The sequence below is a fragment of the Electrophorus electricus genome, chromosome 13 (genome assembly GCF_041902795.1).
Source record: "Electrophorus electricus isolate QZ-2024a chromosome 13, ASM4190279v1, whole genome shotgun sequence".
In the NCBI taxonomy this organism is placed as follows: Eukaryota; Metazoa; Chordata; class Actinopteri; order Gymnotiformes; family Gymnotidae; genus Electrophorus; species Electrophorus electricus.
Genome location: NC_137509.1, coordinates 2,843,947 through 2,862,144, shown reverse-complemented (window position 1 = coordinate 2,862,144; position 18,198 = coordinate 2,843,947). Strand labels below are relative to the sequence as shown.

Sequence of the window (18,198 nt, the reverse complement as noted above, 5' to 3'; positions counted from 1 at the left end):
TATTACATCAAACCATTAGCTTACTATATACATATATGTGTTAATACATAACTGTGTATGCATTGAACTGTATTACTCTGCCCTTTAGATTCACTACTTACGATGTTTTGAATGCTATGAATGTTTCTATTCAGCCAGACTCCATTTTTAGTGTAGACGTTGGGCCCACTGTAATAATTCAATAACAAATGTTCTGTCGTGGTGCGCTGAGTACACAGCAGGAGGGACACCACCACTCCACCCCTGCCCCCACCCACCACACCTGCCCCCTTCCCACCCTCCCAATTATTAATAATCATGAACACCTATTCCCCGTTTGCCCTCTTTTGTTCTCCACATTATTTAAACCCACATGTACGTGCCGTCGGTGCTGCACTTTTCCAGTCATCCTTTTCCTAGAGCACGTTGCCTTAGCTGCTCTCAAACTCCTTTCTTTGTTCTCAACACACTGAGTTATTACTGCTGCTGTGTCAGGTTGTTTACTCCAGTTCAGTAGTAATCATAATAAAGACTCTCCAGCTTTAACTAACTACTTGCCCCTACATCACATGTTCATTACTCAGTATGAACCTCTCTGATCAGCTATTTACTATGTTTCAGGCAGTCAGTAAAATAATCACAAATTATGTTTATTTTAAATGTATATATTCTATGAAGTTTCAATATTAAAAGAATTATAATAATAAAACCTAATGTTCTTCAAAATCTGTTTGGAATGAAGGTTTTAAAAACACAAAGACCTTCATGAGTATACTGTGAGTTTCCCTTTTGTAGACAAAGAGTTAAAATGCTAATCTTATGCTCACTGAAAATACTCTTCTCATTTTAACTTCACAACAAATAAGAAAAATTGAGCTCAGAATGTCACTTCCAGAATCCTTACATGTAGCAGGATGAGAGATCACATATACATCACGTAAATTACTTAGTGAACATGTTTAAAATATGTCAATATTGTATTATTATTACTGGAGAATTTTAAGAACTGATCTCCTATTGAATCTTATTCACCTGCATATTTGGAAGTTGTTCCCTGTTTCAGTCCACCCTCTTTGTGTATCTGTGTACATGATTACCTGTCTCTGAGTCTGCAACTTCAGTTTCAGTTGTTTGGTCACTACTGACGAGAGGTTTCGGATCTGAAACTAGGAGAAAAAGGAGGAAACTGAAGTGTGCGAACTCTGGTGAGGAAGGTGGACCCCAACTCTAAATGCATGAGTTCTGAGTGGTTCCCATCTGGCACCTGTATATTATGGGATGTGAGTTAATTCTACCTGTATATTATTGGGTGAAGGTTCCTTCTACCTGTGCTGAAAGAATATCTTAGAGAAGTGGTGAGAGAGCTGCTCTGACAGATCTGTGAGGGCTGTAGGAAACAGACCAGCAGAACGAGCTGCTGCTCCTGGGAGACGGGTTTGGCTTCACAACCCTCAGCACCAAAAAGGACTCAAGTTAAGGAGTAAGTGGGAGCTGAGAGTTCAGGTAGGATGCTTCAGTATGAAGACTGGCTACCAGGGTGCTTCAGTATGAAGACTGGCTACCAGGGTGCTTCAGTATGAAGACTGGCTACCAGGGTGCTTCAGTATGAAGACTGGCTACCAGGGTGCTTCAGTATGAAGACTGGCTACCAGGGTGCTTCAGTATTAAGACTGGCTACCAGGGTGCTTCAGTATGAAGACTGGCTACCAGGGTGCTTCAGTATGAAGACTGGCTACCAGGGTGCTTCAGTATGAAGACTGGCTACCAGGGTGCTTCAGTGTCTTTTAGATTAAACCTCAGGCTGTTCTGAGAGACTGTTACACTTGATATTCAGGGTACATCAAGTCTTGTTTAAATAGCTGATGTGTACACATGGATATACTGGTGTGTTAACATTTTGTTATTGTTATTGCTGTTTGTCAGCTGATTCTATATGGATGAGCTAAGTAGCCCCAGAAACTCACACTGGCTCATATTATTCTTTTGCACATGTTTTGGAGGAGTTTCTGTTCCTATCTATCCTCTTCATCTATGTCTGTGTACTTCTCTTTCAGTTTCTGCTTTAGTATGGAGCTTGTGGCTATTTGCCAGTAAGTGTGAGGTATGTGTAATAAAGAGCAAAGACTCTGTTTCCTGTCTCTGAGTGGGTCTGCTTGCCATATGGCCACTACAACATTGAATGCAACTGCAATATTTCAATATATCTTGGGTGGTCAATCTTATCTACCAAGGGCTGTGGTTGCAGGTTTTTATTCCAACCAAGGAGCAAACACATTGCTATTACACTCAACCAGCTGGTTTCAGTCTTCATTAAATGGATTAATCATATTGTGACTGGTCATTTTATCTGTGTGTACTACCTTCAATGCACTTAACATCTGCAGACCCACTGGCCCTTGTGAATAAAACTGCCCACCTCTCAACTAAATAAAGATATGAGTATGAGTCACCTTGAGCTTGTACGATGCAGATGAGCAGAAGCAGCACTAGAAATGTGGAGGCGTAAACAACATTATGCATTAATAGGACACATTCACTTCTATCACAGGCTCCAAGTGCCTTGCAGAGCTGAATTTGACGAAGTTTCACAGAATCTGTATTAATGCTGGTTCAAACACTATGCTACATTATTCTCAAATCCACATGTAAACTTATCCAAATCAATACTTGTTCATTTTGTACTGTTTTATCTGTTATCCTGTCACTCACTCTATGAACATAAACATCTTCCTGGAACAGACTAAGTAACGTCAATTTCTGAATACCTGTCACTAATTGATTAAATGATTAAATGAAAGTCCTGAAAACATTAACATGCAAATGTACAAATATACCAACAGAGAAATCCAACTCCTGATATAATCAATAAGTAACATTACAATCCAAGTCTACAATCCAAAGAGCAAGTCAGTTGGACCTTATATTTCTTGAATGTCAAAAGTACCTTAAACTGAAACTCTCTACACTGACTTCAGCATAAAAATAACTTAAAATCCAGCTGAGCTACAAAACTTGATTTAACCACACAGAACTTGATTACTCAGGATCCTCAGACTACATATTAACAACATATTAGCATTCACTCTAATAACATAATAATGGCATAATTCACTCACAGAGCAGCGCAGAGAGAGGACAGAAGTCCATACTGTCCTGCTAGTGACTGACTGACAATGAGAAATAATGAGTGTTAAAGCCTCAGCACTTCCTGTTTTCTTACAGTTAGACAGAGAGGTGCAGATGAAAATTCACCCATTTCTCATTTTTACAAAAACTAATTTGAGTTACACTTGAGTACTACATCATTAGCATATATAAAAATATATGCAATTGATACTTCAGCAACTACTTAAATCCTCTCCAATAAATAAATAAATAGTGATATATCATATTAAATGCAAGGCATGTGACATCAGTTATTTTATGAACATACATTTTTGGAAATAGCATTTAATTAAATGAAGTCAGTCACCTACAATACCTTACAGTCTGATACAGTAACAAAGACAACTGGTCAGTTAAAAACAGAACTGGCAAATTAGGCATTAATATAATTGCATATACTAAATACAAGTCAGGTAATGGCCATCTTCATGCATGGTACTTTGAAATGAGTGCTAAAATGTAGAATCCTAAAACTACATGTCCAAATATGGTGGTGAGGAGCAATAGCAACAGTAAGTTGCAGAGAAAGTACAGAGTGAACTGTTGCTGGCTCTGCATGTGAAGTGAGAAGGTTCTGTTACTGACACCTCTAGTGTCGTATCAGAGTGAAAAATGTCGTAGTATAAAATCAGGTTATGAATATGTTGTTTTCATGGGGTTAAACTCTAAACTGCTTGTTGCTTTTACCCACAGAATTGGTCAAATGAGGTGTGAAATAAACTTTATCTATCCAGCTCCATCTGTCCTTACTGCGGTGGTCACCATGGAGATGCATGCTGGGACTGAGTGCTGCTGTGTGTCTCTGTTCTCTGTCCTTTACCTGGTGAGCTGGTGCTGAGGACCAGCATGTTGGTAAACTGAGACTGGCCAGTATGTAGGTGACAGTCTGGACTACCAAAACTATTTCAGGGTTGTATCCTATTATTCCATAATGTGTAACTTTATATACAGGTATCTGAAGTTTAAAAATAGATACATTTAAAGAAGTCATTCATTGTGTTTCAGTTCCATCTCTGCTAGACTAGAATAGAACCTAAACCACATCCCCTTATAAAACACCTCATCTCTGTCCAACACGTGAATGTGGTATGTAAGTTTGATGTGCGTGTAGCTTTTACTAATTGGCTATGGGCACTTTCTGTAAAATTTTTATGAACACAAATATATTAATACTCATATTGGATGGTGGAATGCTGTTGTGTTCATGTCATTGATAACCTACATTTACCTGACGCTTTTTATCCAAAGCAAGTTACAATTATGACTGAGTACAACTGAGGGTTAAGGGCCTTGCTCAGGGGCCCAACAGTGGCAGCGCTTTAACCAGCAACCATCCAATTACAAGTCAAGCACCTTAACTGCTGAGTTACCACTGACTTCACTGATTACCTCACTTGTGCACATAGATCATGGTGCACTGAGTTTGCTGTGCTGAGATGCTTCTAATAAATAAGACATTATAATGTTCTCAAATATTACTGGTTGAAATAAGTAAAATTACTGAGCCATTGGTTGTTCTGCCACTCTCTCTGCCTCGCTTCCACAGACCAATCAGAGGCCACAGACTGCTAAATCAAGGTCAACCTCCCCACAAACTACTGACCACTGGTTTCCAGTCACTCCCCACCCCTTACTGTGAAGTCTGTGTGATTTGTAGCCTAGTTCTTTCTGTATCAGTGTTCAGAGAAATACAACTGCACAACTGGAGGCGTTTTAGGTGTCTGTTGAAGGCATCACTATGGCTGTAAGAACTGCTTCTGTGTCCTACACATCTGCAGAAACGGTCGTGCCACCACCCACTACAAAAAAGGAGCTGTTATGCCTCTTGCCTCCCATCCAGTCTCGCTCCAGTGCTCTACTTTTCTGTTCTATTACTCATCTGCCCTACCCCAGCTCAAACCCTTAATTTACATCACCTGTGCCTCATTCCCAAACTCATTTATGCACAAGTATTCACTCCTCCTTCATCTTCACCAGTTTTACCAAGTTACTAAAGTTGTGCACTCAGTTACTGAGCTGTATTCGATTATTCCTGCCTGGATCTGATTATTGCTGCCTGTTGTCTCCCTGTAACTGTACTGTGTGGAGCATGGAATGCAACCAGATTCTTTGTCCAGACTCTGTTCTGTGAAGTTCCTCTACAGCGGTTATGCATGTCCATGTCCTGTCAGAGATGAGGGTTACAAATGGTCAACTGTTATTCTGGACTGTATCAATATCAATATTCTACCATATGCAAGCTGGAAAAATGTGAAGCTCAGCTCCTTATACAGCATTATATAACATAATGCTAAATACTATCAGATTAAACAATACACTAAGTACCAGCTTTAGTTTTATAAATTCCTAACACAATCTTCCTGTAAAGAATCTAAATATCTGCTGCTTGTGTTCAATAGGTTAAATCCTAAATTTGTCCATTTTAAAAGTTAAATCTGACATACCAGGCTGTCTTAGCAATAAAGAAGTTTATAAAGTTGGTTATCCACATTCTCATAACTTGCACTGTGGTATACAATAGCTCATTCTCTGCCCAAATTACTGATTTATTACAATTTGGGGTCAGATACATGTTTAACTTTCATGTGCACCTGTTTCTGGTGTTGGCTGCAAGTGGGATTGAGGTAATTAAAACAGAAACCTCTACATGTGATACTGAAATATGATGCTGCATTAGCTACATGGACATCTACACAGTCAGTGAAAAGTCCATTCTTTGCCTATTTGCTCATGTATGTGAGTTCAGACACCTTGTTGTGCTGCAAAAATACAGGAGCTGCCACAGAAGCTACACATGGTGTGAATGTGCATGTGTAGCTGTTTTATTTTTGTCTTCAGTGAGAAACTGAATGAAAGAGCAGAACTGCTCCTCCCCTTTCTCAGTGACTAAATGCACAGAGCTGAACCAGCATAGAAGCCAAACCACAAGAACTCTCTTAACTCCCTTTATTTGTAAGTGTAAAACCTTGCCAAAAGAATTACAGCTCTGTTCAAGAACACAAATGGAAACATTTCATAACAGACCCTTATAAATACAACATACTAATTTTCCAAGTTTGTTAAAAATGTAATGTTCTACAGCTAGAATTTGACCCTTTATAAACATAAATCATAACTTAATAACATGTGATAGGGTGGAGCTCAGCAAAGAAACAAATGCTGAAAACCAGTTTTCTTACACTGTTAATGAAAACTTACATGCAATGCAAATTTGCAGGCACACAACATACTGAGAGCCTGTTGCAGCTCAGTGGAAATAGAGCGGAGGACATAAAACTCGGACAAAGCTAAAAAGAGAGAAAAGACACAAAGTAGAATCAGCAACAAGTCAAATAAAAACAAAAGAAAAAAGAGAAACAGAAAATAAAGAAGTCAGAAGGTTGGGGTGGCTGTGAAGAATATATCAGATGGTTTATACGGTTTGGTTTATGTAGAATCCTCATTGAATAGATCGTCTCTAAAACTGATAGTTCCTTTATTCGACAGTTTCACAGGCACACTGTAATAGAGAAAGAAAAAATACACTTATTTCAAATAGTGTTACCCAAACAATCCACAATCTATATCCACTTTCGTTCCACTTCATTAGCTAGATACGACACCAAAATACATTAAATCATTTGCTAATAAAATCAGTATAAAACCCAATCTACAACCGAAACATATCATTACTCCCTTCACAACTCTTACACGTAGATATGAAGACACATTTCTCATGATTCAGGTTGTTAACTAACTAGCTGTTCGCTACCAAGCACATCCGCATGACCGCTACAGCCAAACTTACACTAGATAAATGGTGTTCGCCGAGGGACCATATGCAAAACAAACAATACATAGTGAACAAACAATTAAATAACATTACCTTGTTCACCTTCAGCAGAATATTAAAAGTCAATCTCATATGCCATTACATCTATTTGTTCTGTTACCTTTATAAAGGTTTCCACCCATACACAGTCGATGGTGCCACGGCTCAAACAAGCAATTAAAACACTTCCTGTCCACAATATAGATTTAATCATGTCACAATAAAAGTCACATAAACCACGGAATAGTCAATTAAAATATTTCCCAAAGAATTTAAATATCCTTAACAACAGAACAACCAAACAAATCACCAACAATTTAAATAAATAACGGTCACATCAATACACCCATTGGACAATGGCTGTTATTTGCATTCCTATTTTTGTACTATACAACTCAGCTGTACATGTAATGGACATGACATTGCAAGAGCCTCTAGAAAATGTCCTCACATACTCATTCAGTTCAGAAGCAATACTGAGATTCTCTTGAGATTCTCTTCTCATGCAGACTGGAGAAGAGAATTTAAAGCAAGCAACAATAGATTTCCCTTGCAAATCCACATATACATGAATTCTGAGAAAGAACTTCTAATTAGGTGGCCATTGTTTCGGTATATTGATCCTGTAAAATGTGATTCTATAAACTATTTGTTGGCTCAGTGTGGCTTCACAATGTAGCTTCACAAACGTCCCACCCAGGTAGAATAAATGTCTTTATTATCTCCGTTGTGATTTCACATATGTTTAATGTCAGAGCTACCCGTAATGTCACCTCTCATTTTCTGATACTGGCCTCACATCATGAATTCAGGATGCTATTGTAAAGAAATAGTAGTTTCATCCTTATGTAAACTAAGCTTATCATCTTTTTAGAAACAGGTACATCAAGAATTTGAGGCAACTACATGAGAAATGTTTTATGTTTGTTAAATCTGCAACTTTATTTTATTAAAATGTTTATTTTGTAATAACAAGTGAAAGCAGATTAGAATCATCCTTCAGCTATGTTAAAAAGATCCCATTACTGAATTAAGCATATTACTGATAAAAAATATTACATATCAGAAATGTATAAAGATGATAACTTCACAAACACAAAGAATATTTTAGAAATATTATAGTACAATTTGTACATATTAAAGAAATAGAAATATTTGTCACAGTAGCAGAAAGGTGGTTGGTCTAGTATGTAACAGTGCTGCTGCCTTCCCTCTGGGGGACTAGGGGTTAATCCCAGTCTAGGAAGTGCACTATGCTACACTAGTAAGAGTCCTTGGGCAAGACTCCTAACACTACACTTGCCTTCCTCTGGAACAAGCTTGAAAATTGTATGTCACTCTGGATAAGAGTGTCTGCCACATGTGTTGATGTGTTAAATACTAAAAAAATAAAATACAATAAAAAATATTTAGTTTTGTAAGTAATTAAGATAGATAGCAACAATGGTATTGAACCATTTAAACTTCACAGGATGTGTGAAAATGATGTTTGTAAGAAAATATAGACACATGGTATGTAAAATAAAATAGCAAGAACATGTTTAACATACTTAGTACAACTGCCTATTAACATAAACTGAAGCTTCAATCTCGAACTAGAGTAACAGCACCACAACCCCAATACTAGAGCTGCAATTACTGCCAGGTTTTATAAAAGAAGAAGATCCAGAAGGGGAGGTCTGCTTACAAGTTCCTCTTAGAGTAGTGGGAAAAGAGACCTCTCAGATGGAGTGATTCCTATGCAGAGGTTTATAACACACTGGATCCCAAGCTTGCTGTAAAAACACATTATTCAGCACTATATTGGAAAGAATCTAATCTCTTTAAGCAGACGTTTTAGCCTCTACCAGTTTATAAAGTCAGTTCTCTTTAGTAGTTAATTTCATTCAATGAACCATTTCTGAAGTTTGGTGAACATATGTTCAGGAAATTGTGAGTTCTTACTTTGAGCTCTGAAGCATTTGACTGCCAAAACAGAGGACACTAGCAGATATGGAGAAGTTGCCAGTAGACTACTGAGGACTGAGAATGGGGCTTCAGAATCTTACACACATACACACACACACACGCACACACACACACACACACACACACACACACACACACACACACACACACACACACACACACACACATTGTCAAAAGTGGCCACCAATTATGAGTGGTGGCTGCAAGAGGCTAATAATGGTAGTCAACATATAAAACCTAAAAACAAGGTTTTTAGCTGTTTTGTTCCATAAACATCATAGAGTCAGAGGACAGACTGTGATGGACTGGACCACATTACATTTAAAGCATTTAGCTTACGTTTTGTCAAAAACAACTTACAATTCTGAATGAACACAACCTGAGCAATTGAGGGTTAAGGGTCTTTCTCAGGTAGCCAACCTCACTCACAAGGAAGCTGTGCAACATCTGTTCTATATCTGCAGTGAAGGCCACCTGCTCGCGTCTGCAACGCATAGTAAGCTGTTGTTTAAGTCTGGTCCTGTCAACAACACATCATTTAAGGAGTTACAAAAATGTTTGACACTGGAGTTAAATACATCTCTAGTCTGGTCTGGTTTGCGTGGGTGATATACCCCAAATGTATGTAAATAACACTATTCTTCCCCATCCATCAAAGAAGGTGCTACCTCAGTATGATCCCGATTGAAGATTTTTTGCATGAATGCCACAAAGTGGTTCCTCATCTCAGGCTTTTGAGTGTACAGAACGGAGAGGTAAAGCAACTTATAGCTTGCTCCGTTGCTGGGGAGACGTGGTCTCAGTTTGTGAGAGGGAAGAGGGGCTACTCAGCTGTTAGAATCATCTATGCACATCTCTTTGTCCATTAACTGAATGAACTGTCTGTCCTCAATAGAGGCTGTGATCTTATGGTCATCGTTTGTTTTCTCAAAAATTGTGCTTCCGCATGTTCACCCTTTTATAGCTGTCTTTTGTGGTGAATTTCTCTTTTAAACAGAGATAATTTGGGCAAGGGTGGAAATGAGGATTGCCATTGATCAAAATGTTTGTGTTATACACGTTAATAACTGCAGGCTTGTGGGTGGCACCCAAACAGATATCACCTATTACAGCCTAGCCAAGATCAAGCTTCTGAGCATAAGTATGTTGTGTGGGACATTGTACTGGTCTCTTACCTTATGAACTTGAAGAATGTCATGCCCAAAGAGAAGGAGATCAAGATCGAGTGGGGAATTGAGATGTGCAATGGGTTCGAGGTGAGGATGGAGTTTTGTGACCTCAGGAGTTGGTATCACAGATCTATCATCTGGAATATGATCACATTCTGTGAGGGTAGGAAGAAGTACACTTATACTGCCATCTAAAGGCTGAGCAATAAAGTTCATAGCTCTTATTCCAGCAATATCTGTGATCCTGGCACATGTCCCCTGGGAAACACTTTCGTGAGGCAGATCTTGGAACAAGATCTAGAGCTATTGACAGCTCCGCAGATTTCCGTGCAGTTGGCGTTTACAGAAGGTGAGTCCTTTTCCTCCCTGCCATGCTCGAGGTCAAGCCTTACATGCATCCATGGAGCTGGACCATGATGAAGGGCAGCAACGTGCGCAGTGCTGTGTCACTCTACACCCAGTACGACTATCTTGCAATCTTTAGCCACGTGGCTACTTGACGAGCAGCACCGGAAACATATACGCATCTCTTTTAGAAAAGCCTTACGTTCCTCAAGGGATTTGCTTCTAAAGCCTCTGCAGCGCTTGAGGGGATGCGGCTTTTTGTGGATTGGACAGTACCTGTCGACGTCTGCTTTGTTGCTGCCAGACTGTGACCTTGTGGAAACACGTGATGGGAAGAGTTCAGTTTTGTGAGAAGAGATGAGGCCCTTGGAGTGGCCAAATCTTCTCTGGGAGTGTTCTGCCTTAACTGTTTTGCCACTGGATAAGTGAAGAATAAAGCTAGGGTCATTTTATGTGTGAACCTCTGCAGACAAACTGAGTAAAGGATGAAAATGGTGGATATGGCACTTGGTATTCCAATTTGTACTGGCCACCATGAGCTATCCATTTCTCTTGCAGCGCATATGGCCGTTTTACAACTGTAAAATTAATCCCCCTTGCAATGTCCAAATAGGCAAGTCCAGATAAGTAACCCTCTAATTTTGCTGACTCTATTTCTCTTAACAGGTCTCAAAGGATCATTGTTTCTGATCTTGGGGAACTCCTTAAGCCTTTTGAAGAGGGATCTCTCAATAATGTCTGGCAAACCAGAACACTCTTCGAAATATCGCCATGCCACGCTGAGTCCGGCAGTAGGATCACTAACATGAACAGCTATCATCTTTCTAACATACTCTGAAGACTGAAGACCGAGACACTTGTTCAGAAGGTCAAGTTCCTCATTGGAAGTCAGCTTTAGTCCTTCTAGAGCATTCACAAATGATGATTTCCATGCCCAGCAGTTTTCGGGGCAATCATCAAACTTAATGAGACCAGATGTGACAAGCTCCCGGCGGACTAGGTATCTAGAGATATCACTAAACCCTGTATGGTCTGGCATTCACGTTATGATGCACGGCTATGACAGGTGTCTGTGGATGGTGCTGACCTTCCTGGGTGGGAAAGGGACTGTATGTTTGAGAAAATGGTTGGTGTGGCACGGTGGGTTGGCAGGATCTGTTTGCCTTTGTATGGCTCTCTAAGTAGATTAGAGGCTGGTGTGGCTTTTGGGCGATTTCCATTTCCATTACTTTATTTTTTATTATTTCAATTATATTTTGGTTTAACCCAATAGAAACCATCAAGAGATCATCTAAATTTACATTGTACTGATAAAGTTGTTATAATGCTATGAACTATTGAAAATGGCTGATAGTTTTGTTGTTCTGGTCAATTTTGTATCTTATTTCTATCCAATAATTGACTCCTGGCTGGCCCTTCATTAGAGCTGTTATAATTTTCATTTCTTCTTGGTGGCCAGATCAGTGTAAATTCCTCTGCAGTAGTTCTGAGCATCAGTCCAGTTCAGTTCTGCTTTCACCACATAAAACTGGCAAGTCACACACATGGCTAGAGCCCACAGTCCTGTTAGAATAAAAACCTCCCATGAGCAGGACACTACAGTCCCTGATGTTTCATATGTTTCACTGACCTGAGAAAAGCAGGATGAAGTGCAGTGGAGCACAAGGTGTAGAAGATTCAGACATTACACAACAGTAATCCAGTCTTTGCCTATCGTCTATCCACTATCAGGGATTTCAGAGAATTAGAGAGAGCTCTAGCCTGAAGTGAGACATTTTTATTCTAAGATTGTGTAAATCACAAGGAACCAGATTTATAGATTTATACATTATACAAAAAGCACAGAATTTGTCATTTCTGAAAATGTATCCAGTTCACTAGTCTAAAATATTATTGTTTAAAACTGTTTAAAAGCCTAAAATGCTAGCTTCATCCTTTTTGGACCATCACACAGCACATCAACTGTCGAGCCTCAATATTTGGTTTATGAGCTCCACCTAGTGGTTCATGGAATGTAGTGACACTGTTTCTACTGAATTAGAATTACACAATATCTTGTCAGTCCTCAGTGGCTACAGCACTGTATAGTTTATGGTTTTTCCTATTCTAAATCACCCTATTAAAATTATTTGATCATTTTCAGTAACTTATATAGTTGTATCTGGTATATTAGAGAAAACTCAGAGGTGAAAGGTCAGGCTTTTATCCTCATCTCAACAGAAGTTACTTCACCAGAAATACCGTACACAGATACCATACACCTACTAAACTGTTCGGTGAGTTATGTGGATTCCAGAAACATTTTATTCCTGAAATTCTGCTTTTATGCAAGACATCATTTTAAATAATTGTAGTGATTTTTCAACAATACATCACCAGTTAGGAGTTTCTAAAACACTAAAGGACTGAGTTGGGATTATGTTGTTACTTTACTAAAGTTCACATAGTCAGTATTCAGTGTATAGAGGAACCATAGATCTGACGACATTATTGTTCCTTTAGCCAGCTTTCAGTGTTTTGCTTTATTTTGATGCTATTTTGATGAAACCAAACTGTGGAGTTAAAAGCATAAAGGATTTAGAAATTAAACACACTCATTAATAATCAAGATACAATTTATATCTTCATCACGAGAACATATGATGGAATTTAAAGTGAAGACAATCACATCTCTCCAGCCCTTTTTTCATGCTGATTTACATAAAGTTCCAGAAATGCAAACGAGTGTTGCTGCACCACTGTAGAATTTATCCATCCATATACAACAACCACACACCATTTCTGAAAGGTTATCCAATCCACTAGATTGAAAAATGTCTAATGTTTGGGGAAAAAAGGAGTCCGTCAGAGTCCCTCCCTGTACAGCCAGATTGAACATCATCAACTGTTCATCCTCTCACAGGGTTAAAGGTATAAAACCCCTGTTTGAATTTGTTCAGTGTCCTGACCCCCACAAAACTGCATTTCATAAACATTGAATCAATTCAAGAAAGTTCAATTAAAAATGTTTAGTACATTTTTTATTCTATAGGGTCTACAACCATGTTTTTCATTGCAGTAAACTAGTATTCAAGTTTTAGAAAGTATTTTAAAAAATGGAATGGGCCAGGTTACTGTACTAAACATCAGAGAGCATACATTTAACATCAACTAAAATGTACACGTGTGGGTGTATACATGCAGGATTAATAAATAAAATGAATGAATTGTGTATATCTAGGTGTCTGCTATATATAGCTATAGACAATGTCTTATATATAAAAACACTTTTAAAACCTTTTTTTTAAAGTCTTTTCTTACCTATAACTGATTGTGCAGCTCCTCTGTTAGTCTGTGCTTGGGTCTGCTATGTTTAGCCTTTGCTCTCTGTTCTTATAACCAAGCTCCCTACAACTGTATCTTTGGATTAATTTTTGATGCTTATTTTCATAAATTTCCATTTACCAAAATGCAAATTAAGATACACCAAATACAACAGTTTTGACCAGGTGACCACATGCTGAAGGCTATTACCAGAGCAGGGATGAAGCCCCACCCACAGCCAGACAACAGTAGGGCTCTTAGGAACAGCACATGACTGACAGATGAGGGCAAATTACAGAGACCATTACAGAGACCACCACCCTGAGACCATTACAGAGACCACCCTGAGACATATACAGAGACCACCACCCTGAGACCATTACAGAGACCACACTGAGACCAGACACTGTGCAGGATAGGATGGAATAGGCCAATGAAAGGAAGGGAAGCCAAATACGCAGACCTAGTGGATCTGGAGAACGTGCTCTGTCTGTGTGTGTGTGTGTGTGTGTGTGTGTGTGTGTGTGTGTGTGTGTGTGTGTGTGTGTGTGTGTGTGTGTGTGTGTGTGTGTGTGTGTGTGTGTGTGTTTGTGTGTGTGTGTGTGTGCCTGCCCATAGAGGTGGGTTGAAGACTGTATAAGGTCTATGGTCTCTTTGTAAGGTCTATAGTCTATATAAGGCCTATGGTCTCTGTATAAGGCCTACTGTCACCTGGACATCACAAGTGCAAACTATTCACAGTGCTTCACTTTTCCCACATTTTGTTATGTTACAGCCTTATCCCAAAATGGATTAAATTTATTTTCCCCTCAAAATTCTACACACAATATCCCATAATGGCAAAGTGAAAAAAGTTTGTTTGGAAGTTTTGAAAATGTATTAAAAATAGAAAACCCAAAAAATCACATGTACATAAGTATTCACAGCCTTTGCCATGACACTCAAAACTGAGCTCAGGTGCATCCAGTTTCCACTGATCATCCTGCAGTTGTTTGACAACTTGATTGGAGTCCACCTGTGGTAAATCCAGTTGATTGGACATGATTTGGAAAGGCACACATCTGTCTATATAAGGTCCCATAGTTGACAATACATGTCAGAGCACAAACCAAGCCATGAGGTCCAAGGAATTGTCGGTAGACCTCTGAGACAAGATTGTATCAAGGCACAGATTGGGGGAAGGGTACAGAAAAACTTCTACAGCATTGAAGGTTCCAATGAGCACAGTGGCCTCCATCATCAGTAAGTGTAAGAAGTTTGGAAGCACCAGCATTCTTCCTAGAGCTGTCCACCCGGCCAATCAGTGATTGGGGTAGAAGGACCTTAGTCAGGGAGGTGAACAAGAACCTAAGGGTCACTCTGACAGAGCTTTAGCATTGCTCTGTGGAGAGAGGAGAACCTTCCAGAAGGACAACCATTTCTGTAGCACTCCACCAATCAGGCCTGTATTGTAGAGTGGCCAGACGGAAGCCACTCCGCATTAAAAGGCACAAGACAGCCCACTTGGAGTTTGCCAAAAGGCACCTGAAGGACTCTCAGACCATGAGAAACAAAATTCTCTGGTCTGATGAAACAAAGATTGAACTCTTTGGCCTGAATGCCAAGCGTCATGTCTGGAGGAAACCAGGCACCACTCATCACCTGGCCAATACCATCACTACAGTGAAGCATGGTGGTGGCAGCATCATGCTGTGGGGTTGTTTTTTAGCAGCAGGAACTGGGAGTCTAGTCAGGGTTGAGGGAAACATTAATGTAGCAATGTACAGAGACATCCTTGAAGAAAACCTGCTCCAGAGTGCTCTGGACCTCAGACTGGGGTGAAGGTTCTTCTTCCAACAGGACAACAATCCTAAGCACACAGCTAAGACAACAAAGGTGTGGCTTCGGGACAACTCTGTAAATGTTCTTGAGTGGCCCAGCCAGAGCCCAGACTTGAACCCTATTGAACATCTCTGGAGAGATCTGAAAATGGCTGTGCCCAGACGCTCCCCATCCAACCTGATGGAGCTTGAGAGGTTCTGCAAAGAAGAATGGGAGAAACTGCCCAAAAATAGGTGTGCCAAGCGTGTAGCATCATACTCAAAAAGACTTGAGGTTGTAATTGCTGCCAAAGGTGCTTCAACAAAGTATTAAGCAAAGGCTGTGAATACTTATGTACCTGTGAATTTTTATTTATTTATTTTTTAAATACATTTGCAAAAATTCCAAACAAACTTTTTTCACTTTGTGATTATAGGGTATTGTGTGTAGAATTTTGAGGGAAAAACTTAATTTAATCCATTTTGGAATAAAGCTGTAACATAACAAAATGTGGAAAAAGTGAAGCGCTGTGAATACTTTCTGGATGCACTATAAGAGGATGCAGCAGATAAGACCTCTAGATAACTGTGGAAGGAGTGGTCCAGGGAAACAGACGCAGTAGATAAGACCTCTAGATGACTGTGGAAGGAGTGATCCGTCGATGGATGCTACTGGGGCACAAGCTGGGAAATTATCACTGCCAGCTGGATTACCTGGGAGATGATGTATGATGTTTGAAAGACCGTAAACAGCCAGTGACCTTAGGTAACATCACTGATGTGTCCAAATGCATCGCTAGATGCAGGTCTTAGTTTAATAAGATGATTAAGTAGAGGAAAAACAATATACTGTGCAGTTCATTGGCCTCCTAACCAGGACTGATGAAAAACACTGGCATTGACTACAGAAGTAGAGGCTGTGTAGTGCCAGAGATATCCAATAGGTGGAGCTCATATACAGTTAGGCTGCACAGTTGATGTTCAGTGGGTCTGCAACAGGATTGTTATTTAAGCATAGCAGAATAAATCCATTTGGAAATCCATTTTAGTAGTACATTTTACTTTATAAGACAAAAGGACAAAGTTACTGTAATCAGTTCCACAGACTCAGGCTTAAGTCTTATCTCATCATGTCCATCAAATAATCACACTTTATGGAGGGTACTGTTGGGGGCTCAGATGTTACTGTTCCACTTAAACTCATTTTATAGACGTAGACTAAACATATTCCAAACTCCATAATGATAAGCAAAAACCAATAGGAATTTGTTGTAGTGCAGCTCATAGGATCACTGACAATACATAAGCCCACAACATAAAATCACAACATGAGAATATATAAAACACATACAAATAAAACACACAATATATATAATGCAAAATTCACAAGTTGAAAAGTGCTCCATGTCCAGAGTCTCAATGAGTTTAAAAAGATCAATAAAATAAGCTGTGTGATAATACTTACTGCAAGAACCTGGTTGTAAAATGTCTAAAATCCAAAACCCCCTTCATCTTATCATACAGTACTGAAGGCAGGATTGTGATCTATAACTAATACATATAGTGATGATCTGGTTTAGTGGAGGGGTTTGAAGGGTACTGAAATAACTTTAATTATGTGTTTAACTATATGTACTGGTTACATCATGCGATGCAACCATGAATATTTAAAATGGTGTCTGAGAAAAACTTAACTCAAACTTTTTCAAAGTGGGAATTTAAATAGAGACTGGGTTATTCAGAATGATCAGGGCCCACAAAAATCTTATAACACATGTATGCACTGTATGTATTTACATATGCATGTATGTATATTCAAAATTCAAAAATTAAAAATGTATTTATATAGCACTTTTTACAACAAGCTTTACAAATGTAAAGCAGCTTTACAAATGTCCAAGTCCAAGCCCACAGTGAGCAAGACAAGGGTGACAGTGGCAAGGAAAAGCTCCCTAGAGCACGAGGAAGAAACCTTGAGAGGAACTAAGACTGAAAGGAGGGGCCATCCTCCTCTGGCTGAAAACGGACACCACAATGATAACAGTTTGAAGAGAAAAATACATTAAATAAAAATAAAATAAGCAATTAATGATTAGTCCAACTTTCCAGAAGTCCTAGTCTTGTCCTGAGGTGTCCAGGATCCAGCCCGCAAGAGAACATCCATTAAGAGCAATGGAGAAGTAGTTGGCTAGGGTGGAGGTGTGGTGGGCTACAGCAGGGGGTGGTGGGAGTAGCCAATGCAGCTGAGATGGGATGAGGCTCAGTAACATCATCACATCAGAGGTAGGTGTACCTCAGCAGAAAAAGAGACTAGATTAGGCATGTCCAGGTACAAAGGTGTGTAAATAAAGAAACTATTATGTGCAATGATGTAGTCTGGGCTGTTCCCCTAATACCATCAACAATTTCAAGTCTATCTAGTAAAAGGTTGTGATCTATAGTGTCAGATGCTGCACTCAGATCAAGCAATGCAAGCAAAGAGACATAACCCTGGTCAGAAGCCAACAACAGGTCATTGATTACTTTAATTAGTGCTGTTTCCATACTGTGATTAAATGCAGCATGGAAAAAGCAGGAAAATGGCTACCAGTCCATTGAAAATGACTTATTCCTCTATAAACAATGTTTCCACAAAACCATACCATAGAATCAGTACTGG

General features: G+C 39.3%; 2 long non-coding RNA genes across 2 annotated transcripts; both read right to left on the bottom strand.

Moving 5' to 3' along the window:
• Positions 1–806: 806 nt before the first annotated feature.
• On the bottom strand, positions 807–3,559 carry LOC145643456 (uncharacterized). The gene is made up of 3 exons (XR_014115857.1): positions 3,096–3,559; positions 2,430–2,465; positions 807–1,145 (listed from the first exon to the last, which is right to left on the bottom strand). It is a non-coding gene; the product is annotated as an uncharacterized LOC145643456 (long non-coding RNA).
• Positions 3,560–6,076: 2,517 nt separating this feature from the next.
• On the bottom strand, positions 6,077–7,114 carry LOC145643448 (uncharacterized). Its single transcript, XR_014115850.1, has 2 exons — positions 7,010–7,114; positions 6,077–6,643 (listed from the first exon to the last, which is right to left on the bottom strand). It is a non-coding gene; the product is annotated as an uncharacterized LOC145643448 (long non-coding RNA).
• Positions 7,115–18,198: the final 11,084 nt, after the last annotated feature.